Source organism: Tympanuchus pallidicinctus, unplaced genomic scaffold (genome assembly GCF_026119805.1).
Source record: "Tympanuchus pallidicinctus isolate F22 unplaced genomic scaffold, pur_lepc_1.0 scaffold8, whole genome shotgun sequence".
Classification (NCBI taxonomy): domain Eukaryota; kingdom Metazoa; phylum Chordata; class Aves; order Galliformes; family Phasianidae; genus Tympanuchus; species Tympanuchus pallidicinctus.
Window position 1 is genome coordinate 2,260,438 of NW_026294802.1, and position 26,163 is coordinate 2,286,600.

The window sequence follows — 26,163 nt, forward strand, 5'->3', positions numbered from 1 at the left end:
TTACCCCTTCAGTGATACTAAGCATTTTGAACCCAAACAGTTCCTTGGAAAAAATGAAAGACAAATACTGAATGTCCTCTGCTTGTTGCTCTTTTATTTTAATGAATTAATCTTCTCTCCTGACTTCTATAAGTTTACTTTGCAAAGACATAGCGCCTGCCCCCAAATGATAGATACATTGCTGCCAAGAGTGCAGCTAGTCAGTGGCAGAACATCATGGAAATTTGTGGAATTCCACTAGGAATTAATCCAGCTGCAGAGCTTTCTAGTGGGCTTTTCCAGCTCACACTTTCAAAGTCATCTTAAAAAGTGAAACACAGATTGTTCCAGCCAAGTAATTTATCTCTAATAAACAGCAATTCTGTGTCATTTCAGTTAACAGCTGAGGCATGATGTCAGCACCAGCTTCAAAGAGGTAAAGCAGGGCAGCAAAAAATGCAAAGTCTTTTGACAGGACAAGTCAAACAAGGTACTGCAAAATAGAAGCACACTGAACCATTTCCTACATACAGAATTTATATTATATAGGCCTATCTTTATGATTTTAGCTGAAAGCCAGGGAACAATGACATAACACCACCACCAAGCCAGGAGAGCCAACAGCAGTGAGACTTCGGTACAACAGAAAACTGATGGGCAAGACGACACCCACATGCTGTGCATAAACCAGCATAAAATCCAACACAACATAATTGCAATATTTCCAGTTCTCCTTGTAAGACTTGTACAGAGTAGCTGCTAAATAATCTTGACAATAATCTGACTGCTATCTAGACATTCATGCATAGATGCTTGTTGCCAGCAAGTATAGTGGCAGCAGTACACTGACATCTCAATAATGTTTTATGCAACTGTGTGTTGCTTCTCAGGGAAATAGCATCGACAAAACTTTCACTAGAACCTGGCTCTGAGTCAATTAAACAAGACAGGTGAGGCCTGACAGTACCCTATACACTTAATGCTGGGAGCAGACAGACATATACAGTTGAGGGAGGGGAGATTTAGGTCGGACATCAGGGGGAAATTCTTTACCCAGAGTGTGGTGAGGTGCTGGAACAGGCTGCCCAGAGAGGCTGTGGATGCCCCATCCCTGGAGGTGTTCAAGGCCAGGTTGGATGGGGCTCTGGGCAGCCTGGTTTAGCATTAAACGTGGAGGTTGGCCCTGCATGTGGCAGGGGGGTTGGAGATTCATGATCCTTGAAGTCCCTTCCAACCCTGGCCATTCTGTGATTCTGTGATATACGCTTATTTTGTAGGAAGGTGATGAAGGAAAGTTATGCCTGAGTCCTATATCAAGCCAACAAATTGTTTCATTTTTTTTTTAGAAGCAGCACTTCAGACAATATCTGTGTGGTCCAGAAAGGAAAATGTTTGATTTTCCTTAAAAAAAAAAAAGAAAAAAATCTCTGTATGATCTGCTACTTTTCCTTAAGACCTCTGCCATAGGAATTGAAAACCCTATGGGGGTCCTCCAGCCTCTCTCATTGCAGTGTTAGGCCCATCCAGCAAGGAATGAGAGACAGAGAACACATGGTCAGTCACAGTCACAGTTCTGAGCACTGAAGGCACACACAGCACCTTTTTCACCAAGAGACAAAGCCGTGTCTTAGCTTTGTGCCGTGTGCATAGAAAGTGTTAACCAAAGCCAAACAAGGGTTAAAGTGAAGCGAAGACAACTTCCAATCAGCCATAAATGTTCTATAAGTAGGAAAGCAGCCTGTGTTTACTAAGCACATTATCTTTCACAGCTCAGTAACTTCATCTTTATTTACAGGCTTGCTAGGAAAAACATTGGTTGACCTACACCTTCAAATTTTACACCACCTTCAAAATGATGCAAGTAGAAACACAACTGTGCTTGGCATGAAGAACAACAGGCACATGTGTATGAAGGCCTCCCTTCAGTGAATGCGTCACTACTCATGAGACTTGATGGCGTGGCAGAGGTGGAAGACAACTAGAGACAATCTCAGTAAGGACACCCTATTCAAGATATGGAAGAAGAACTAGGAAGTCAATGGAACAACAGGCAAGGACAAGAGAAAAAAATAATAATTAAAAAAACAAAACAAAACAACCAACCAACCAAAAAGAATATTCCTGGAAAAGGAATATAGAAAAGGATCAACCTAAACTTCATATCATCACGTTTGAAAACAGAGGATTTTTACAATTCATACTTCTCGTAAAAATCCTAAAAATAACTTGCACCCTCAAGGTGAACAGAGAAATTAAAATATATCTAAAATGTATAAATTTATGAGTTCATTAATAACATGAGTAAATTAGCCAGATTTTTCAGTGCTTACCTGGGCTGAATCAAACCTTCACAACTTGTAAATACTGAGATGTGTCACTTTGGATGTTACTAAAGGATTCACTAAACATAAAAGAGAGGTTGGTCTGCAGTTAAATCATTTCTCCCTTGCTTTTCCTATGCTGAAAGCAGTTGAAAACCCAAGACATGCTTCTTGATATATCCCAGCTTTTTAGGAGTACTTAGAGAGTACAAATACTAGCTATGTAGCTGTACTTCACATTTGCAACCACATACCTTCACACAAAACAAGGTTAAAAACAAATGCATGAACATTTATAGGCCCATAAAATACATGCACAATATACCTTAAGGCTGTTAAATGTTATCACTTGCAAGATACTGAAAATGAATATCCACACAAAGATGGCACCAGTTCTCCTTGGCCAAGGCTCCTTTGCACAACCTCGTAATGTATTTCTTTCAAACCAAATGGTATGACAAAGGACATTAGGAAAACTGCCCAAAGAAAAGTGTTGTATAGGAAATGCACGTGACCAAAATGTCCAGAGGATGTTCGCTTACTTCAGAGGGGTGACATACAGGAGACAGATCTGAACTTTTGCTATCTATACTCCTGCTTTATGTCTTCATTACAGCATTTACATTTTAAAAACGGAGACAAATATCTCTGAAGATGGCTAAGCAGTTTCTTGATTTCTATTAAGTACCAAAAAGTAGTCCTGCCAATTGATTAATATTTAAGTTTCTACAACTTAATATGAACTTGGTTCCAAGAACTACATAGGTCTCCTTAAAGTATGTGTAGCAAGAAGTCAACGGTGTGCCAGCTGGCAGATTAAAGAAGCCATTAAAGTAGACTCCTACTGAATTTAAAGGATTGTTTTTCATCTTTTCCCTCTCTGTTCCACTACATCCAGATGTATTATTTAGGGAATATTTTCCAGCCCCAGTAAGAAAAGTAAAAGAAATGCCCTTGGCACTTGGAGAGTTTTTCCTCCAATGTGGTCTCCTGCTGCATTTGGAATTTATTCCATTACTATATGGCTTGCAGTGGTCCCAAAATACCTCTAACTATATGAAAAGATGGGAAAAGTGTGTTTAGGGTAGGTATGGTTCATCGTTCAAAAGCAGGGACAGCCTGAGGTGATTGGTCTGAATGTATGATTTTATTTGCACCATCATTATCCAGGTATGTCTCCCTACAATCCAAACCCTGCACTGTTACCATGTGTTACAGCTGGGAAAAGCAGAGCACACCCAGGTTAAGGACAAAGTCAACATGAGCCTCCAACAGGATGGCAGAGAAGATCCAGTTTCTCTGCAGACCTCGCAGGGCCTCAGTGCTGAGAATAAATCTGCAGTAAAACCCTGTGAATTCGCAGAACGGAGGCCTTCCGCATATCATTTTTCCTTCAGAGGTTCAAATGCTTATTTGAACTTTGTTGGAACTATCTGAACTTCATGACCTAGCAGTATTCATGGGAAGAATGATTCTACAATAAACTGTGGCATTAAATCTGCCCTAGTATAATCTGCACAGTTTAAGTTACATAATATTTCAGATAAAAACACCTCCTACAAGAACATTTCAGAGAAAACCTTCAAAAGATCAGAGTTGTATCTGTTTGCTATGGGCATTTCAGAATGATTGGGACTACTGGCAGCTGTAAGAAGAGCACTGGGTTTTGAAATGCCTGGAAAATACCTTTTATTAAACTGTAATTTAAAAACAAAACAACCAAAAACAAAACAAAACAAAAAAACCACCACCACATATACTTCTTCAGAATTTCCATTCCTGGGTAGTGAAATGAGTTCAGCCACGTAAACTTGCTACTGAACTAGAAAACAAAAGGTCTTTAAACCAAGTACAGGCACACAGCCAGAGAATGCAATGGTCAGGTTTGGAGTTGCTGGTGACTCCAAACATCTCTCCCTGCACAAGTGAGGAGCTTCTGACGCCTGCTCAGACCCTGCTGGTCCCACAGGGGAGCAGTCCCCTCAACATCCAGCAATGGTCCTGGTCTATATACTGACTTCTGAATTTGGCTCAAACAGTTTGATTTACTGAAAATGTTTCAGGAGTCAGAAATATTCCTTGCTTCTTTGGGGGCAGCTTAATCCTAAATTGTATGAAATGTAAAAATTGCATTTTGTACATATGCTTTGTTTCTAATGCCCAGTATCCTTAAGGGGACTCCCTTGCTTGGCTAGCAGTCGGGATTCATTAGACCTTTCATAATGATTCTTTCTGGTGTGCAGAGATATGATGAATCTCAGATGTTTAAATAGCATATAACAGTGCTCCATTGACCTTGCTGAATACAGTTGGAGGGAAAGAAAGGTAATTTTCCTCAAAGAAATGTTAAAAATGTGTCTCCACTACAGCACAGATGCGGAGGATAAAGAAACTCCAGAGGGATTAAAATATTTTAGATTAATTTGGAAGAAGGCCACATTGTGTAAAGCCTGGTTAGTTTTGGCCTTTCCAATTCCACGCCATATAAACAAACCCATTTAAACCGCATTTGTTAGAAGGAATGTTAAAAAAAATAATCCCCCAAAGTAGCTGTAACTCAAATGACCTCCAGTTCTGTATTCGCTTCTCACTGCATAAAGAACAAGCGTATGAAAAATATATTATAACCAGAGCTTTTGCAGTTGTTGTATGATTCATATTTCTTGAAAATGAAGTCATTGAATAGAGGCTGGTTTCCTCAAGCAAATTATTAAAGCAGAAACAAGGTTAGATATGGTAGGTTCTGGAGCCTGCTTCCATAATCTGTCCAAGTTCACTGGTTATAAGCAGTTTCTTCCACCAGTGTGAGCTCTGTTTTAACAGGGAGTCCGATTGTTTTGAGATATGCATCGTATCCTTCATTTTTTTAGGGGGGGGAAGGAGGGGGGGGAGAGAGATTTTCAGGTTTTTTCTTGGTTTGATTAGTTGGGAGATTTTCTTAGTTTGTTTTTTTTTTATTATTATTTAATTTTGTTTTTAAATTAGAAGGATAGGAAGATTTTGCTTTGGTTTTGATGGAGAAAGGAAAGGGAAAGGAAAAGGGGTGAGGGGGGAAATGACATTGATTATGATCATGGGTATATAAGGATTAATCTAATGTTTAATGCACCAATGTGTGTGGAAGAATCAAGTCCTTAGCATTTACTCATTTTCAAGGATTAAATTTACCTTTTCAAGGAACAAATTTACCTTTTTTTTGCCTGCAGAGTCTTACAAAGAGACAAAAAAAAAAAGAATGTGGTACTAAACGACCATGAAAAATAAACAGTTTCTGACCCATCTGAGTTAATTTAGATAAGACACAAATGAGGGTAGTGGTGAGCTACCCAGAGGAATTACAGCATGGAACATGCTGTGAGTCATTTTGCATGATTAGCTTCTGCAAAACAGTGGGCACTTACTGGGACTTTCCTTATCATAAACCATGCATGAAGAATACTCTTATATCTGCCGTTTGAAATGAAAAGTGGTCTCTTGTAGTCCCAGTCATCCTTGAGTTCTTGAAATTTCTCTCCCCTCAGAGGACATGAGGCAGATGGCATAGCCAAGGACAATACACGATCTTCTCTTTCACAGATACTGAAAGGAGCCAACATCATTCACTACTGACTGTGACCATCTTGTAGTGAAACATGGAAACTTTACTGAAGTTCAGAACAGTAAAACTCAACAGTTCAGAGTATAAAATGAGAGGAAAAGTCTAGTTCATCACAAATAATTTATTTACACAGTAAATAGTAAGATGAAGGTTAGCATCTTACTGCAGCTAGTATACGATGCTCTGGATACGACATTGTAAAAGGTGCTATGATGGTTCTGACATCACAGGTATAAAATTCAACAGTGATAAAAGCATCTTCAGCTATCAGACATTAGCACATCGTTTGCTTGCTACAATGCAACTGGTTTTAATTTTCCATGCAATATTTTTTTCCTATGAATTGTTGCAGCACATTAGCAATAAACATGTCCTTCAGCATCTTCTGCCCATTTTTATTTCGATTGTTTCCATAACCAGCACTCTGCTCCCACACGCAGCTTATCAAAAAATCAACTCAGATTCTTGAACTTCTTGTGGCTGGGTTTTGTTATTTGAATGTCATGGATGGACCTTTGTTGACTCTACACGTTCATGAAAACAAGACGTTCTCTAGTAGCATTGACTATCTTGGTAACACAGATTTTAAATAAATACTTCATATAATTTCAGAAACATATGCTATATAGTAAAAGTACATGTTTGCAACAGAGATGGCTAAGACCTGTTTATTAGCACTTGGAATTTTCAGTGTTGTGCTTCACTTTATCACCAGTAATACATCAAAAATACAACAGCCATTACATACTAAGCTTTCCTTTGGAAATGTATTCAAGTGTATTCCAATAAGTTTATGAGTAAAACTATTTTGCAACATCCTTAACTTTACTTTTTCATTCACATCTGCTACAATTCTATATCCACATATCGTATTTTCACTGCTACTTTGGTAGCATTTGCATTTGTCCTCTGTTCTATCTCATGCTGGATTTATATAGAGGCTTCTCTGCTCATGCAGAACTTGTGTGACAATTTTTGCCACAGACAAAATACAATCAAATCATTCTAACATGCACCTGAAAGTATGTATGCTCTATGGAGAATTTTCCCATTTTCACCTCAGCAGTGGTATCTTTTCTTTGAGGAGAATAATTTAAAATTTGGAAGGAGCAATTTCCTTCACATTGCTCATAGGCCTAAAGTTACAGTTTAACACCGGCATCAGTAACCATCAGTCCAAAAAAGTCTGTAAGATGCTCTGCCAATTTTTGTTTCTCCTAGTAATTTGAGTGTAAATGTGTTCCCTCTTAGTATTCCTAGTTAGACACCAGCATACTGATATCATGCCTCCCTTGTTGATATTACCCATATTTGTTCAAATGGAGCATGTCTGCTATCTGTAATACTACATTTTGAACTCCTACCAATGATTTACTGGCTCTTAGTCAAGTGGCAGAAGTAAGATTAATTCAGCCGCTTAATAAATCACAGAATTTCAGTTTAGTTACTACACTGCAGCCAATTTTATGTTGCCTGAAGTATTCAGAGGATATGTTAAGGTCATACAGAGACACACAGCAGGGACGCAGATGTACGGTGATGTGAAATCACACAAGTGCCTTTGCTCAGAGCTGTTTTGGTTTATGAATGGGCTTTATGAGTGCTGGTAACAAGGAAAGCCCAGGCTGCTTTCACACGGAGCTCCCCAGCTTCGCATTCCCATCCTCTGGGCTGCTCGTACCACATTCCCATCCTCTGGGCTCCCAGCACCCACCCAGCTTTGGCTCTGGATGTGCAAGGAAGGCTACATGCAGCCACTAAGCACCAGAAATAAGTTAAGACCCAAGATGTGTTTGCACAGAGCTGGCTCTGGTGTCTGTGCTATCAAATAACCAGCTGTTGGTTGTTAGCTTGTTAAAGAATTCTGTAAAGAATTCTGTATTAGGCTTAGTTTGAAATTTAAAAAAAAAAAAAATAATAATAATAATAAAAATTTAACTGGTAAGTTAAAAATAAATGTGGGAATCAAAGAATAGAAAATAATTAATGAAACTAAATATGACTTTGAGATTTGTGATTTCTTTTTTTCAGACTTTTCTTGGGGTTTCCTGTTCAGTGTTTTCTTTGTGCTTGGAAAGAAAACAGCACTTAGATTATCTTCCATTTTAACACAAGGAAAAAACTTGACAGAGATTTGTCTCTTGGTGATAAAGCTAGCAAAAATAGAACACTTATGATAACCCAGCCTTTGAAAAACATCAGCAAAGAGCCCCTCGAGCTCCACGAACATGTTGCAGACTGTACATGTCACATAACTAAGGACTACAATGTTTTGCCTGAGGCTCCCACGTTTAACAAAGAGAAACACTGCTTTCAACAAAAGATGCTGTTCTAGTTATGTGCCCTTTCACCCCGACAGAGAAACAGCTGGTATCATAAAGTCACAGCTAATTTGTATCATGTCTGTGCTAACAGTCAGATCCAGTTTGTATCAAACTTTCAAAGTTAGACTTAATACCAGTTGATGGATGACAGCTTTTCTCGCCTTCCCCTTTCTCAAAACATATCCAAACAGTGCCCCTCATAAAAACCCCCAATTCTCAAAATATAGATGGAATCTTTTATGTTTTACAAAATGAGCATATGCAAAAAAAAGTTTAACATTAAATCAGTAAGTCAAAATTCCTGAAGAAGAGTGAGAAAATTACACCAGGGGTTCTGCAGGTCTGTGACAAATAAATAGAGCTTAAGACAGACATGTGGGTACCAAGCGGAGTGGAAAAAAGTGGGGAAAAACATCTCTCTAAAAAAAAACCAACAACTTTGCCTCAGGTAATCTCTTGCGTTTGGGGTATCTGTTGTCCTAAATATATTTCAGTCTGCCTACAGAGACTTTAAGGGCTTTCTCAAGGTCAACACTCAATAATTCAGGAAAGGCCAATTTTAGTTCTTTTTTTCCTTTTTCTTCTTCTTCTTTTTTTTTCTTTTAAAGGGAGCTGTTTCTCATTTATGGTATTAAATGTCATCCACTCTCATTTTAAGATGCCCAAAGACGAATGCCTGAGCTGTGCAAAGGGACTCACGTGAAAGGGAGATTCAGGCCCTTAACAGCTCCAAACCTGCAGTGCTCTTGTGAGAAAGAGCTGCAAAGATCAGACTATTCTTGGAAAATAGACATAGAGGAGCTTCCAGACACAAGGAGTTCAAGCTCAGTTCAGATAAACATCTAACAGCGCTGGGGCACTCCCGAGGCTACCCTCCACAGCACCTGAGACTACAACATTTTCTTTAGATGAGATACTCTCTTGAGGCTTCAGATTCTTTCTGCTTCCCAATGATCTAGAATTACTGGACCAAGCCTCTTTCTTCCCATGATGCAAAAACACCATCAAAACGTATACAAGAAAAATCTCACAACATCCTCAGAAGAGAAGAATACTGCTTTGGAAGTTCTGTTTCCCAATGCTGTTCAGTAGTACCATTATCTGGGTTCCAAACAATTGGCTCCAGGTACCTGAGATAAAGTTTACATAGGGGACCCATCTAAGTACTTGTAGCAAACAACATCCCTGGGAATTTCATAGCAGCAGTATCTGTAATGCACTTCTAAAGTGGCAGGAGATCTTATTGTGAGTGAACTGAGAAAGGGCAGTTGTTGAAGAGTGAGGAATCCCAGCTCCCATCTTTCCCTCAGTGCATGCATTTCCTGCCTTAGAAGGTTAATATTGCACAGAAGACAGTAAGATACAGCTTCTGCTGTGCCTAAGCTGTGCTTGGCACAGGTTTGTGATGGACTCTTTGCCAGCTAACAGAGCCAACGCACAGCATGCTCTTGCCACATCCTCTCCAGCGAGCTATATCTGCTTCCTACCTGCTGGGAAGTTGCAGATAATCAACTCCACTCCCTTCACTCCAAGCACAGCAGTGAATCTGCCCCTACATACGATCCCTGAGCTTGTTCAGTTTGTTTTTTTCCTCTGTACTTAAACCTCTGTCTTGCAAGGCACAATTTATTAGAAGCAGATTTCTTTTTCGCTACTCAGTGTCAGTTTTACAATTCTTAGGTGGTGTAATTCCTGGAAAATAAAAAATGTTCTTTGCTGAAAATTTTTGATAAGTCACAGCAGGTTTACTTGTTTTGAGTCACCCTGAAATGCAGCATGACTTTCTATGTCAAAAATGATGCTCTGGTTTTGTTTCAGCTGCCTCTTAGCTACAAATTTCTTCCAAGTGGTAAGACTTGTAGAAAATGACACCCACAAATTTGGCTCAGCAGCCACTGAATGGCAGCCATCAGATTTTCATGGGTCTGTGAACTGCATCAGAAAGGACACTGTTATTCCCTAGGCTTGATTCCCTGGTTTTAAACCAAGCAAAACTCCAAACCATTGGCATTAAAGCCTTTTCAGAAATGCAACGTTGCACAAAAACTACCAGGTTCTCACCATACCAAAAAAAACGCCCCAGCTATGTGTAGAGATTGCCTGAAGTTCTTGCACCTAGTTTTGGTGCTTCGTATCCATTTGCAATCAGCAGGGAGAATGGATAAAAGAAAGGAGACCACCCACTCATCTTTGTGTAACTCACCACAGCAAAGCCTCAGAAAAAATTAATCTTTTGAGATTATACAGAAATGCTTTCAGTCCTGAATAATCAAGAGAAAGGCTGGAAAAAACCTTTCTTTCACAATCTTTTCTAATGGCAAATGTCTTAACAAAATGTACATTTCCAAGGAAGATGAAAAAGATAAAAACCAGTCTTCACTAGCCAGTGTGTTTGAACCTTAACCTTATATGGTATCACTTCTTTCTGAAAGTAATTTGAAGAAGCATGTCTGTTTGTCTTCCAAAGTCAGATTTGCCTTTATGTGATAATTAAGAGAGTTACAGATCCACCACATGTATACTGAACTATACTGATGTATTTCATACCTACATATGGAGATATGCTCTGTTTCTAGTACTTCAGTGAGGTAATACTTGTTTTTGCCTTTCCTAATTATTGTAATGGTCCACACCATCTTCTTCTATGATTTTTCTAAAGGCAACTACTTGCATTTTTTGTGGTATTTTCCATGTCCCCTAGAGTTCATCCTTCCATGTGGACAGATTTGCAATTTGGAAGAGAAGGTCAAGTGTGGAAGTTTCTATCAGGTTTTGCTTTTTATTCTTGACAGAATTCTCCAAGCACTTTGACAAGTTCAGAACAAGTGCATCGACAGAAGAGGCTCCTCTTGCATCCTCCACTTGGAGCAGATGAATTGCTCATTGAAGGACAGTATACTTTGAGATGCAACTTAGGCACCAAAGTAAGACACCAGGTCAGAAATACAATGAAGAGTAAGTCTCAGTTTTGAACAACTGAAGTGCTTATTTCAATACCACAGTCTTCATGCTCAGGTGTATCTACAGACACAGCTCCAGCTGCTGAACTGGCAGAAAAACTCTGGAGGGTGGAAACTATGGCTTCCCTGTCCTTGGATCAAAATTTTAGGAATTTAGATAACTTATGAATGCACCACCCAAGAAAGCACATAGAATAGAATCACAGAATCAAAGAATCCCTGGAATTGGAAGGGATTTTTAAAGGTCATCTAGTCCAACTCCCCTGAAATGAACAGGGACATGCACAATAAAATCAGGTTGTTCAGAGCTTGATTCAGCCTCACCTTGAAAGCATCCACCACATCACAAGGCAACCTGTTCCAGTGCCTCACTGCTCTCTTTGCAAAAGACTTTTCCCTTATGTCCAATCTAAATCTACCCTCTTTAAGCTTGAAGCCATTTTCCCTTGTTCTATCACCACAGACCTTCCTAAAGAGTCTATCCCTTGGGACATGGCAACATACATTCAGTAATCTCACTGGAAGAAGTGCTTCATGGGAAATTACAGAACATTTAGTCCAGTCCTGAATCAGAGTTTCTCAACCTCAAATATCAAAACTTCTGACAAACTGTAAAGCCCACCTTATGTCTGGCTTCAGCCTTGAATACCCCCCAAGTCTCAAAAGTAAGGTAGAATTCCAAAACAGCAATCAGAGCAGAGAACAGCCTGCAACAATTATCAGTCCATTCAACACTTGCACAAACTTTCTCAGAAGCATATGCAAACTTAAATTTGCTTCCCCAAGGAGAACAACAAAAACAACTAAAGGGGCCCAGACCCAGCATTCTTGATTGAGGGAGGCTGCTGGAGATGAAAGGAAACACAACACGTCTTCAGTCTTCAGCCATGCTTCTCTCCTCACTACTCTTGCAAAAAAAAAAAAAAAAAAAGAAAAGAAAAGGAGGAACAGAGCAGAGGTAGAGTGGAATAGGCAAATAGAGGGTATGGGACCCAGCATAGAGAATTAAAAGCTTTCTGTACCCTGAATTAACAAAGATGGTGGTGCCTAAGGGAGTTGCCTTGACCTGGTGCAATATCTGTGATCCCACCTGGTTGCTGTCACAGACATTGCTTAAACTTGGAGCCAGTCATCTGTATGTCTTCAATCTAGAATTTCCATATATTCAAGGGGATGAAGTTTATGCACATCATAAACACATAAAGAAGAAAAAAATAGAGCTAAGATACACATATTGAGAATAGTCAGAAAACATGGTTACCTGGAATCTCAAGACCCCTCAAAGCCCACACTTGCTCCAAAAAGACAAGTGAATTTGATTTGAATACAATGTAAGAATCTCACAGCAAGCAGAAAACCTGCTGAAATCCAATGAAGAAATAAAAATAGCTACTAGAAGAACAGCCAAATGCCTACAAAGTGAGTATTATAAAATTCGAAGATTCGGACTTCAAGATAATATTCAAAATAAAATCCTATAGCATCTACTCTGAAAACAGATTGTGGTAACAGCAGCCCCACATGAATAAATGTTCAAGACCTGATTGCAGATCTGCCTACTAGCTTTGGATTAGCCCCTGAAAAAGCAGGTAAGCACTCAAGGAAAAAAATAGAGAGACAAAAGTTTTAAAATAATTATAAAAAAGAAGTGCTGAAACACTATTGAATTTCCTCTGGCAAGGAAGTCTGAGGTAAATACTTTAATCATACTCACAGGAAAGCAATCAGTGGAAATATTCTGAACCTCTCAGTAATGAACCAGATGCTGACGAAATCAAAGTGCCGAGGAACTGGAGGTGGTCACTGTAAAGAAATGAAAGTAAAGAATGTCATTTAGCATATCGCAAATATGAAAAATGTATACCTTCGGTAAGGTCTTTCTCAGTAAAAACCCAAAACCCTTTTTTTTTTAATGTGGAATAAAATAGAATAAAATGGAAAAAATTCTGCACAACAGATGAAACGCAGTATCAGCTCTATAAGCTACAAATTAACAAAGCAGACTGATCTCCCAAAAGCACTCAATGTCACAAAAACCTCTTAAAGAAGTGAAGCTGATATAGGCTAAGCAAAACTATCTTTTGTGATAAATAAGATACAAAGCAAAGCATCACACTAGTAGTGAGGTGCCTCAACAGAGAAAGGTTTCCAGTGGACCTCCCTAGGCATTGGATCGGATGCCCCGAGAAGTGGTGAAGTTAGGAAGTGCAATTTAAGCTCATTGTGTGGGACCATATTAATTTCTGCTTAATTACAGGAAACCCACAGACTCTGTGGGACTCTTGATATAAATAGCTATTCATTAATTTTTAAAAATGATTTTACAGTCTGATCTCTTAAGTTTTATAGGCACTTGTCTGTGATTTGTATCACTGAAAATGTTGAGGTTGATCAAAAGCAAGATTTTGATTAATTTCATTAAAACTTTCCATATTAGAATCAAGAGATCAGAATCCTCTTTTGATGCTTACTGTTACAAAGCATGTGTCTCACAGCAGAACACAGCACAGTAAGAGCACATGTCTAACCCTCAAGGTCTGAGAAGAACAACCAGGAGCTCCAAATCACCATCAGCTCACTAGTTAATAACAATTACAAGCAAGAGAATGTGTGTGTTATATCAGTTTACAGGGTTCTAACTTATGTATAGCATAAAACCCTTCCAAGTCACTGAATTCACCTGTACTTTTTCACCAACTAGCAAAGTTGACTTTTACTCATTTCTGTTTTTTTAATATGCATCACCTAATGCACAGCAAGATATCAGACGTGGTCTGAATGTTGTGAAGGTATATGTTACATGGGGTCCTGGTTACAACAGGCTGTTTCAGCTGCAGACTTTGCTTTCTTCCAAACTCTTCAAGATTAAAAATAAACAAAATAAAAAAAAATATGGAGACAGCTCATGTACAATCACAAAGACCTCTACTGCTATTTTTCTTTAACTTGCTCCATCCTAAAGCATCATTTGTCTGCATTAAACTCAGCAGAATATTTATTATCAATAAAATAGCTGAAATATATTTGTTCACTATTTGTTTTCTGAAAGAACATCTGTTACACCACAGTTCTACTGTGAGCTTACTATGAAGGCCTAAGAACATTTAAACAAACAGGACATTTCCATAGATTTTAAGCATGAACGAAATTCAGGTTGAACTCAAAAACCAGACTTCGTTAATCTAAGCTCTCCAATCCAAGAGAGATCACTAGGGTTTGGACAAAATGGGGGCTGTAATTTTCTGTGGTAAAAATGGCAGATTTTTTTCTCCATACTAATTTTTCAGTCCTCCGAATTCCCCCAACAATAAACACTGTTATACCCTCATGTTCATTCCTCCCTACTTTACTGATGAGGTCCATTTCACTGGGTAGCCTTGAATAGAAATGAAGTTACAAATCTCAGTAGCCAAAACTATATTCTTCAGGTGCTCCATTTTCTCCAATATCTCAATGGCTAGGGTTACAATAGGGTTTGAATCAAATCTCTTCCAGGATGGATTTTAACCTACATCTTCCTAAAGAACACTTTAGCACTTGGATATACATTCCAGACCTTTCCTGTCAACATGAGTGTTAAGAGTATAGGAGAAGCTGTAACACGGTAAAGGCCCAATCAGCTCTGATAGTGGCCCATATAAAATCTTTACAGCATAGCATAAGAACAGGGAAAAGACAGAATGATGATTCCCACAAATATTCCTCCAGCTTACAACTGGCAACCTCCAGAATGTTTGTGTCAAAGGTGGAATTTGTGTATTTACAGTTCTCCATGGCAGCGTTTTTCCATTATTATTTCCAGTAGCTGCAAACATTCAGCAAAATCCCATAGCAGAGTGTCCCACAACATAATTACATGCTGTGTGAAGATATAGTTCACTTTGGACATGTAATTAAACCTCCAGAGTGACACTTAGGCTCAGCTATGCCACTTCCCAGCTGAAGGTTCACTCACCTAATGCACGGTTATCTGTGGTACCCAAATAGGAAGCCTTCCTCATTGCACCACATATAATGGAGCAACCCCAAATTACCCAATAGCAACATAGTTAATAATCTGTTACGGAAATAGCACATCTGGGTTTCAGGCCCAATTACATATTTAATCATTTAGGAAAGTGAAATAACATCAGTAGGAGAGACTTGAAGCACCATAAAAATAACTATTCATTATAGTTACAGAGAGTGGACTCCAAAATTTCTTTGGACAAAGGAAGTAACCCAGTCTAATGGGTTATGCGTTAGCAATCAATTAGATAAAAGGATTCCTTTGGTCTTTAAAAATAGTATTGCATCAGTTTAGCTTGCAAGACACCTCTGGAGATCACTTAGTCCAACTCCTTTTTCTGAGCAGCTTGCCTGGGTTCATGTTCAATTGGGTTTTGAATCTCAAAAGATGGAGACTCCACAGCCTCTATGGGCAAATTCTTCCAGTCTTTATCATTTAAAGTTATATATATGAATTATGTCAAACTGCTGTCTTCTGGTTTTCAATTTGTGTCCTATTCACCACAGTGTGTAACTGGGCACCACAGAGAATAATCTAGTTCCATCTTTTTTGCCATCATCCTCCCTCATTCCCTCAAAAAGACAGAAAGCAGCTGTTAAATGTGAATCTCATTCCAGTTACAGCCATAATCTTTGTCTGTAGATTACAGCACCAGCTCTTGTGCAAACCATGTTTAAATAAATAGTATAGATGAGGTATTTCTTTGCTTATCCATTCCTTCCAGATCTCCTTTTCCCCTTTTGGTTTTTGTTTCAGGATTGACAGATACTTTATTTACTTATGAAGACAATCACAGAGAGAACTATATGCTAGTGCACAAAGGTGGATTTTCATTAGAGTATTTAGCAAATAAGTATTGTCAACAGAAGAGGGGCAAAATAAATCTGATACACATCCATTACTATGCAAACAGATGCCCCAGGAATTTGTTTTCCAGGAAGAGCTAGAATGGGGAGGTGTGTTATCTCCTGTAAACGGCTCACCTAACCACTTCTGAAAACTTATCACTACATAACATCAGCAAAGTAAATAAAAACGCCTAGTAAGTCTCTTGCAGCAAGACACTTAAGTGAGAGATTAGTTTTAAAGTCATGCTTAAGGCTCATTGTCTTCAGGCAAAGTACACACTTGCTTGTTGTCCTGAATGCAATTTAGCCCTCTCTGATCTTTACTTCCAAGAAGGCAGAAGCCATCCTCAAGTTCTCAGTTTCTCTGTTACTTTTGGAACTATGACCACAGAAGTATTGCCAAGCCCCAGCTTTCTGGGTACCATAAAGAGAACAGGACAAAAACGTAGTTCTTACCTCCAAAGAGTTTATAATCCAAGTACAGGCAGGACAAAACTACACATTATAAATTTGTGATCCAGTAGTATTCTCAGAGAACTTAATATAATACTATTATATTAATACATTATTAAAGAAGTTAAAAGTTCAAGTGCTATCTTAACCTCAGTTAAAAAAAGAAAAAATATAATTAAGACAGATTTTGAGTGAAATATTTTCATCTTCTAAATATGTAGCTCCATGTATGTATCACTCAGTTTTTAAATGTTATGAAGCCCTGAGTCCATTACTTTATCTTTCTGCAGCCTCATGTAAAGAGGATTTTGGTGATGAAATAAGTGCAGATACATATGGAGAGCATGAGCTGCAGGAAAAAGTTTCCCACTCTTATATTTTCTGGTTGAAAATGTAAGTTCTGGTTTCTAGATTAGGAACAACACAGGCTGTGCAACATACAGGGCTGATGGTCCTGGTTGTCCAGTTGTGTTCAGGGTCTGGAGGTCAGAGAAGAGGAAAATCATGCTGTCAGCAGTGCCTCTTCCAGCCCAACTGGAAAATATATCAGATATCTGAAGAGCAGAGAGGAAAGAATTCCTTGTCTAACATTCACTTGCTCTTTGAAGTTCAACTTCCTGAACACTTTCAATGCTGAACACTCCCAATGTTATGAGCATAGCAGTACACAAAATTGTTTGCCAGAAGAGGGCTCTGTGAGAACCTGAGCATATCACATCCCATGTGAAAGCTGCCCAATGAATGTTCTCTATTACAGTCTGAATCAGAGCTTATAATCATGATTGTTTTTTTTAAAACAATGCCAGACAGCAACATACATTAGGTGAGAGAGTCTATGAAGGAAAAAGATTAATCTTTTCCCTTCAGCCCAGCTGCTAACGTCCTTTCAACAGCAACTCATCTGACCTACAAGGTTTCAGGAAATAGCATATTTCTTGTCAACCATCTTAAAATTCCAGTTTTCCTTACATAGATCACAGCAGTAGAATATCCTAAGTGTCTGGTGAACAATCACACACAGTATTATATCCTTAGTGTAAGTGAGCTACTTTTAGATATACTGATGTATACGAATATATAGACTTTTGTTTTACATAGCCTGGCATGAGTGAGACAAAAGAACTGAGGTAAAACATGACCAAAAGGCAGGACTAGATATAGCTCATAACTAGTGGAAGTAAACTTCAAGTTCTTCGCATAGTTATTCCTGAAAATAAGCAAAGTATGTGTACGTCTGAGCAGATGTGGGCTGGAACATCATCCTCTGCTACTCAAATATAGCACTTGCTTCCTTCTTTGGCTGTGTGCACTAAGCAAAAACCATTTGCTAACTGCAGGGGCATCCATGTGAGCAAAAAAACAGAGGCCTCATCTCTTCCTGCTTTGTTCAGGGCTTACTAAGCACAGGAATAAACAGAGGTTTGTGCTCTTTGCTTGTTTCACACAGGGGCTACTGTCACATAGATATCAATGGCAGCAGGAATAGACCAAATCTGTTCCAGAACATTTGTTCTCATGTAAGCCTGTCCCACCAACAAAGAAGGAACATGTGCAGGAAGGAAAAGCTGATTCAGGCAAGGTCTTTCCCTTTCAGTTTGATCTGGAAGGATGAGCATTTTTAAATTTAAAAATCAAAGCCTACCATGTTCCTTTCTGATCATTTGGAGATTGAACATGAGCTCCACTACATCACTGGCAGTTCACACAGGCGTGTCTGCTACATAACATGCTGTCAGAGGAAAACATTTCCTGATAAGACTTCTCAAATTCCCTGCAAATCTACATCTCCCGAGATATGCACTCAACTGGCTGCTGCAAAGCTTTTGAAGTGTCTGCTATAAACTGCCATAAGAACTGCAAGAAGAGTGATATTCAGCGTCACATTTAGAGAAGGTTTACAGCAAGCCTAGAGCTCTGATCCAAATATTAATAATTCATAAAAATCATTGCATAATAATTCAAAAAATAATATTGCAACACACAGCAAATGGAAACTGACTGATTTAAAGTATATTTTGACAGCTGCTAGCATCATTCAACATGACAAATGAAGGAATTTGCTCAAAAAAAGTAAAGAACTGCAGAAGTACAGCTAAAAAATATCTGTAATAACAAAAAGCTTGTGCCTTGTGAAAGCTCCAACTTTCTTCACTTTCATGTCTTTTGAAGTTATCGAAAATGAACATACTGCTGGGATGGGTGTAGGAGAGAGAGAGTTACAGGGAACATTCTGCAAGTTGCGAACTTTTCAGAGAATTCTAACTAATGGCATTTTTTAGAAGAATTCTGATTGACAGGATTAGTGCCAGCACTAAAAGTTACTATTTGGAGATCCTGGAGCTCATAGCTCCCATAAAAATAGAGCAGTTTAGAAAAGAGCTTTGTGCAAATGAAGGCATTCCCTCAGCAGGGAAAGTTCATGTGAACCTCTTTATGTGGCTTTCCTTCACATGGGTTTTTCACTGGAGATGGGATAACAAAGTCCCTGGAGGATGGTCTCCCTGGAGTGCAAAAGAATTGATTCAAGTTTTCTAGGTTAGTCCTTGGGGAACATTTCTATAATGAGCCAAAATGAAACTCCAAGAATGAATGTTCCCAAACTTTGTGGAGGGGAACATATGGTTCCACTTTCCATGCTTCAGGATTGATTTTGGGTTTGTATTGGATACCTTTTACTTTCGTTTTTCCAATCCACACCACCTTCATCTTAAGACAGTCTTCTAGTATTCTCCTAGTAAGAGTCAGTGCAAAACACATGATTTCACTATTACTCTGATCCATGATAGAGAACTTGGGACAAATCATTCAACTGGCCACAAGCATTGCATTTTACTCAATTACCATCAGATCTTTAAATACTAACCCAAAGTAAACCATCTTTTAGAAGGGAAAAGCAATACATGCCAAAACATAAATTGGAATTTAGAAAACAAAAGATTAGCCTTTTCCAGAAATCTCCAATCTCACTCCTCTTGGGATCTTAAAAATGCGTGGGTAGCAGTATTTCTTCAGATTAGAATTATTCACATTCGTCCTTGCCTTTCTGGATTCTAACAAAGGCAAGGTAAGCAGAGCTCACAGAAGAAAAATACAGTACATCAGAAGCCTGCCACTTATTTTGGAACAACCAGTGCAAATAACTCGTTCTTTTAAATGGCTATATTATATATGGAAAGAATGCAAATAATGCATTGAAAAGACAGTCCTGATAGCAACATTGTTGGCAATCAATACATGTAGTTATGTCTTCTTCCATGATTTGGTTCAGTGACCCAACAAACCACGGCTTTTTTTCCAGCAACTGTATTTCTGTTTGGGAATAACACTAGCTTTGATGCTGTCAGCTCCTTTTGCTGCTGGCACTCCAGCGTGAACCTTTAATGCTACAGCATTACCATCTCAGCTTTAATTATCTGAACTCAAAGAAAACACCAGATACTCCTAAATACTCTGAAACCTCTAACTGTCCACATAAATCTTAGATTTCAGTTCACTCAAGAAAACTGGACTGATTTTTACAGAGAGAAAGTACCTTCACTATACAAACCATCACCTCTGTCCTGACATGCTGAGAAATGGATCATCCTGACTTCTTCCTGTTCTGCCTGACAAGAGGAAGAGATTAAGTTTTTGGATGAGGCCTGTTAAGCATGCCTACTTTCTCCCTTCTCAACTAATGCTTAAACACAAAAACTGGTAGTTTGCAATCACTTGCCCAAACGAAAACCACCAAGGCTGCTTGTCAGTCTTCAAAAACTACCTGTGTGCTCAGTGATACCTGAAATTTGCCAAACCCAAGTCATTTATTTTAATGAACTACAACTCATAAATTCGATATGCAGTTTAAATCTTTCCTCACTTGGCAGCCATATAAAACAGCATGGAATGTGCACATTAAAAAAAAAAAAAAAAATGTTGTTATCCTGGTCACACCTGTTACTTTTCCAAAAGGAAGGGCATGCTCAGGTATTGTAGATGAGAATCTAGATAACTGAGCTCCAGCTACTTGTTTAGACTGCTAGCTTTATTTTCAATGGTAGGAAATATTACATAAAATCCATGTAACACATACAAGCTAAGTGCAAATGATGAAAGAAATCAGCAAGGGAAAACAGGCCAGAGAGCTGTTGTGATGGAAGAATAGCAGCTGGGAAAACTGAAGTCAAGCCAGCTATGTTATTTTTTAATTAAAAATAAACATGGGCTTTGTTGCCAAGGGATTGGTTAGCATTCCATTTAAAAAAGAAGGGGGAAAAAAAAAAAAAAAAAAAAAAAAAGGAATGTTATTTTATTTTGTTATTTTATTTCATTCTCATTCCCCTCCTTCCCTCCCTCCCTCTCCTGCCTCTCCCTTTTCCCTTCCAAAGTATTTATAGATTCTGCAGGGAAAAAAAAAAAAGTGAAATTTAGGTCAGTAAGCAGCACCACACAGAGCTACCTAATTTTAAGGCATTCTCATTTTCTTGATAATCAGAGAACATCATTTTTAACTCTTGGTTAATGGTTTCATCTTCAGCACTGACACTGCTAGCGATACAAGCACTCATGACTGCACTAACACTGCACGTGTGTGACTCATAAAGGCCATCTTTGCACAGCACTTTTGACAAAACTTTCAGCAGACCCACATTAACGTTTCCAAGTCCAGATTGACTTTTATCAAATAAGAACACATCACTTATTCAGGCCTGAGCTGGAGTTTGTCCCATTTTTTTGCCATTTGCTTAGACTGCAGCACTGGCGCAGTTTGCCCAGAAAGGCTGCGGACTCTCCTTCTTAGAGAACTTCTGCTCTGGGTGTCTCTCCTTGAGTAGGAGTTAGACCAGACAGATCAATGATCCCTTCCACCTTCAGTCATTCTGTGATTCAGCTGAACCAAGGTAATTGTTGAATCAATGAAGCATCCTTATACTGGCTACTCATAGGTAGTCAGCTGGCTGGTGAGATAAGAGAATTCAAGTGAATAAAGAATACTTGCATCTACTTCCTGTGCCTCAGATAAGCACCATCATGCATAGCAAATCACCAGACTAAGTACTATTCTGGAGTAGGACAAAAACTGGGGTTCATCATAAAACATGAGGTTAGTTAACCAAATAGCATAATGTGCATTATTTGCGATGTAACAGTAGGCACAGGAGAAAGAAGATACTGGGTTGCAAAAGAGTTTCCTTTATGCTTTAGATGTTGTTTTGGAAGCAGAAACCGAACCAATTAGGATAAGCAATATATTTGTTTTGTCTCAAGGACACTGACCCACAAAGAAATGTTGCTGCAACTAGGGTGAGTTCAAGTTGTTGTTACATAAACCATATTATTAAAAAAAATAACAACATATAAAAGGCTTTGGAACTCAAATGTTATTCCTTGTTACAATCAGATATAAATAATTCAACAGTTATATGACCAGCATTATACAAAAGAGACTGATTTTTTTTTTCTGAATGATTAAACACTGAAGTAGAGTTGTGAAAATTAGTTCTCTTTTGCAGCAACACAAAATTGGATTCAGCAACAGAACATAAGAAAAGGGGAAAAAATAGCAGTTTGACAGTGGCAGAACCTAAACACAGCATGTTTCAGGCCCCTCGAGTTTTACACTGATTTCCATGTGAGGGTAGAATTCAGTTGAATTAAACATGATTGTAGGGAGAGTTTCGTCTTTCAGGTGGTCACTTGCAGCTCTGTATGAAAGCAGAGATGTAAGAGAAGAGCTTCTCAGTTAAACTCTTCCTTTCAGTGACTATTTGACTACCAAAATAGCAACATCTTTATTCTGACCACTGAAGAGGATTCCACTCTCCTTTCTACAGTATTTTTGCTTTTCTTTAAGATCTGCGACAGCTCAAAAACCAAAAGCTTTGAGAGGCTTATTTTATTATCTGTGTAAAGGCATGTGATACAAACACCCAACTACTGAAGGCAATAGAGGAAAGAGAAACTCAAAAATATGAATGAAAGATAAGAGATCTGTCTGGGAGGAAAGATTTGTAATAAAGTTACTTAGAAATGCTATCGGCCTTTTTAAGAGGAGCTTGTTATATCAGTAATATAACAGACATATCAGACAATGATTCTTCTGAGTTTTAAATAAGTGGGAGGTTCCTCTTGTCAATGCTATTTCTTTTAAGTCTCTGGCCAAGAAGTTAGGCCACTGAGAATGCAAGCATGTGCCAAAATGGATAAAACATTTAAAACCATCCACATGTCCCATCTTCATCTGGCAAACAGAAAATGGAATGCTATTTACAGTCCTTTGATATTTCTTTTTTTTTTCTCATGGGAAACTAGTTGATGTTGTCTATTGTCAGCTCTCATTGTTAACAACACTCAGCGAGAGTTTATTAATCTTATTTTTTGATGCCATTCGTGCAAAGAAAGCTTTCTATAAGGGTTGCATTAGACTAATAAACAATCAAGTATCAAACAGACATCATGGTTCATTCACTAAGTGGAATTCAAGAAGACTGATGCTTAAATTTTATGTATTTCTTATTTTAAAACAGAACCCTCCTGTCAGCTTCAGTACTTCCTTGATCTTTACGTTGTAGAAATGTACCAAATCAAACAATACCCTCCCACTCCACTCACTTCTCCTACCACACAATATAACAAAACCACACTTCAAATAATATTATTCCCATCTGAATATGTTCCATCTTTGTTTTGCAGTCCAATTGGAAATCTGAAGCATTTCATATACAAAGCAATGCCTAGCTTCACACGTCCAAAGAATGCTAATTTATGATTTCTCTGCTGCTTTCCTCTTGCTGAACAGCAGAGACCTACATTGCCAGAATGTCACATTGTGACACTGACATGAAGTTGTCACCAGCTGAGTTTCATTTGTTTCGATACAGTACAATTTATAGAAAAGAAATTTCTCTGTAATCACAGTGCTTTACCTAGAAGACCATCCTACCTATTACAAATTGCATCTACTTTATGCAGACTAGGAATAATTTTCTCAGTCCTAGCTGAGTGAAAAAAGCTGTCAGGAGGTGAAGTTACAGAGAGAAGTCCATCCTATGCTTGGAAAACAATGCACTCAAAACACACGATGTAGTGTACATGGAAAACTAAGGTACTGGGAAACAGGATGTGAAAAAAGCAGAGGAAGATTGGCAGGGATGCAGAAGCATCAAAGATGAAAATAATAGGAAGAACAGTTGACACAGAGAGAATGAGAACAATACGAGAACAAGCTAGCAGGTAGGAGTTTAACAATAAACTAGAGCTGAGCCATCATACGGGAGACTCAAAGCAGCTCTTACAGCTCCTCCAGCTGAAGGTTAGGGCTGCCTGAACTGCATGGCATTATATTGAAGATATTACTATATTATTCTTATATTTTTTGTATCCTCAGTGTTGCTTGTCTTCTCTACAGACAACAAAGTCAGATTATCTCCATAGTTTGATTTTGCATCTAGACAAGAGGCCCGCATGCTAACGAGGAAGGAATTCAAGTAGATTTACTGCCAGATAGATGTCTTGCAGAAAAAGACTTATGATAATAAATATACAGCAGAGCTCATTCTACCTATCTTTAAAAAAAAAAAAAAAAAAAAAAAAAAGGGAGATTAAAGAAAGATAACAAAAGAGGAGAAAGAAGAATGAGAGCTTGAGAAGTTATTTGCCTGGTGTTGTAGCTTTGAGTGTAATTGACAAAACAGCTTTCGTCAAAACAATTAGATTGTTCTCTTCAAGCCATTCATCATCTCAGATATTTTTCTAATTTTGACTTTTACCCACTAGAGAGCAGAAACTTTCTGAATAATTATCATCTAGGGATACCTTAGCTGGAATTTGGAATGGTCAACATAATTCCTCCAGACAGTGCTTCTCAACTTTTTCCCATAGACTTTGATACTGCAGTGAAATGCCAAGCATGCCGACTCTGTGCTGCAGAAATTACCCTACTATGTGACATGTCAAATTGAGCCATTTGGCAGCAAGACTGAAAACTAATAATATGCTCCCATCTGAGTGATTATCTATTTCTAGAATACATTTTGGACGAGGGGGTGTGGGGCAACTGTTTTCCCAAGTGAATTTAATGTTGAGATTAGGTTATTAGCCTCATAGAACAAAATCTTGCACTGATCTACAAAGCTGGTAGAGTAGTGGTAATGGCAATGGCAGCTATGCCAGTCCAATTAGAAACGGATTGAACTGATCTTGACTCCTTCCATTTTCCATCCAGAGTGCCAGAGTGGGGCAGTAGCTTTAGCGGACCTTCTTGTAGCAAACCACTTCTTCTAGCATTGCTCTCTGCACCTCAGCCTGAATGGAACATAATTGAAATTCCACACAAAGAAGGTTTCAAGTGATACATTATCTCTTCCTATGGCTGTTTATATGGTTTCTTGCAACATAGGCACAAATATCTCACTCATCAACTTCAGTCAACATCAACCACTGGAAAATGCACATTTCTGTCCATGGCATACATATGATGTTCATTGCAACACGGAGTGATTCACAGCTTTCAATTTTGCAACAGCCCTATGAAGAAGGGAGTAGTTTCTATTTTTATTTTACAATAGGTTGATTGTAACAAAGGAAGTATAAATAATATATAATATATATAGTCTCAGACTTGTTCTATGAATGAAGGAAGAACTTACATGGAGGCCTCCTAGTGTGTCAAATAGTGAACTAACTTTTTTTTGTCCTTTTTTTTTTTTTTTTTTTTAAACAGAAACTGCAGCTTTCTATCAAAGAAAAAATGCTTCACTTCTTAGAAACACGAAATTGGTTTATGTCACATTCTTTCAGGGGTATTCTCTAAAAAGGGAGAGAGGGCAGTGACAAATGTGATAGAATTTGATAAACTGCTATCTATGCTAGAAATAATAATCCTGCTGCTGACGACTTCGTTGTTTGAACCAGAAAGAAAGCACACTCTTTATAGAGATTGAATAGACTGTTTATCAGCCATAAGTGGCATATCAACAATTAAAATAATGGGAGGAGAAGAAAGGAAAAAAGAGCAGAACCTTCAGACAAGCCCCAAGTTAACACTATCATTAGTGCCATATTAGAACTGCTGGAAGGATCACTTGCAATTTCACTGAATGTTTGAACATCATACATGGTTAAAAATCTGTTTACTTGCTGTAGAGGCTATGATTTGTTAACCTCCGTGATAGCCTCCCAAACTATGCAACATCCTCACTTCAAGATGAATCTCATAAAATTATATACAAACATCAATTAGAAAGCTGAAAAATTATTTATAATTTAATATTTCCATATGTGTCCTGGTCTTAAAGGCTGTTGCTGCACTGGAACTCTTGAAATCAAATCACAGCATTCAAAAGTATACATTTATTTAATTTCTTCTTTCTTTTGAAGAGGAAAATATTTCCCAAGTATCTTCAGACGTGGTATATGGTATGTATATTTACACTGTGACATGAAATCTCAAATCTTCTTGAACTATTTGCACTTTTTCTATGAGATCCGCCTAAGATTTAGGAGGAGAGAGATCAATTGTAAACCAACTCTCCTAGCTTCAGGGCAAACAATCATGAAAATGATTTAGTCCTATTCCCATAGGTGCAGATTTTCCTGTAGATTGATTTTTCACCAGTTTCAAATATCTGCCCTAATTAAGAGACAAGGTGGTTATTCTTAGCAGGCATGGTGGTGCTTTTTCTTTTCAGATT

The 26,163-nt window shown here is 38.2% G+C and overlaps 1 protein-coding gene across 4 annotated transcripts in view; it reads right to left on the bottom strand.

Annotated features, from left to right (window-relative positions):
• CALD1 (caldesmon 1) overlaps positions 1-26,163 on the bottom strand; it is a 185,074-nt gene that overhangs the window by 102,483 nt on the left and 56,428 nt on the right. For all 4 annotated transcript variants that reach the window (XM_052667693.1, XM_052667696.1, XM_052667698.1 and 1 more), the window contains exon 2: positions 12,897-12,985. The gene's annotated coding sequence lies outside the window, so the exon portion shown is untranslated. The remainder of the gene's footprint in view (positions 1-12,896; positions 12,986-26,163) is intronic.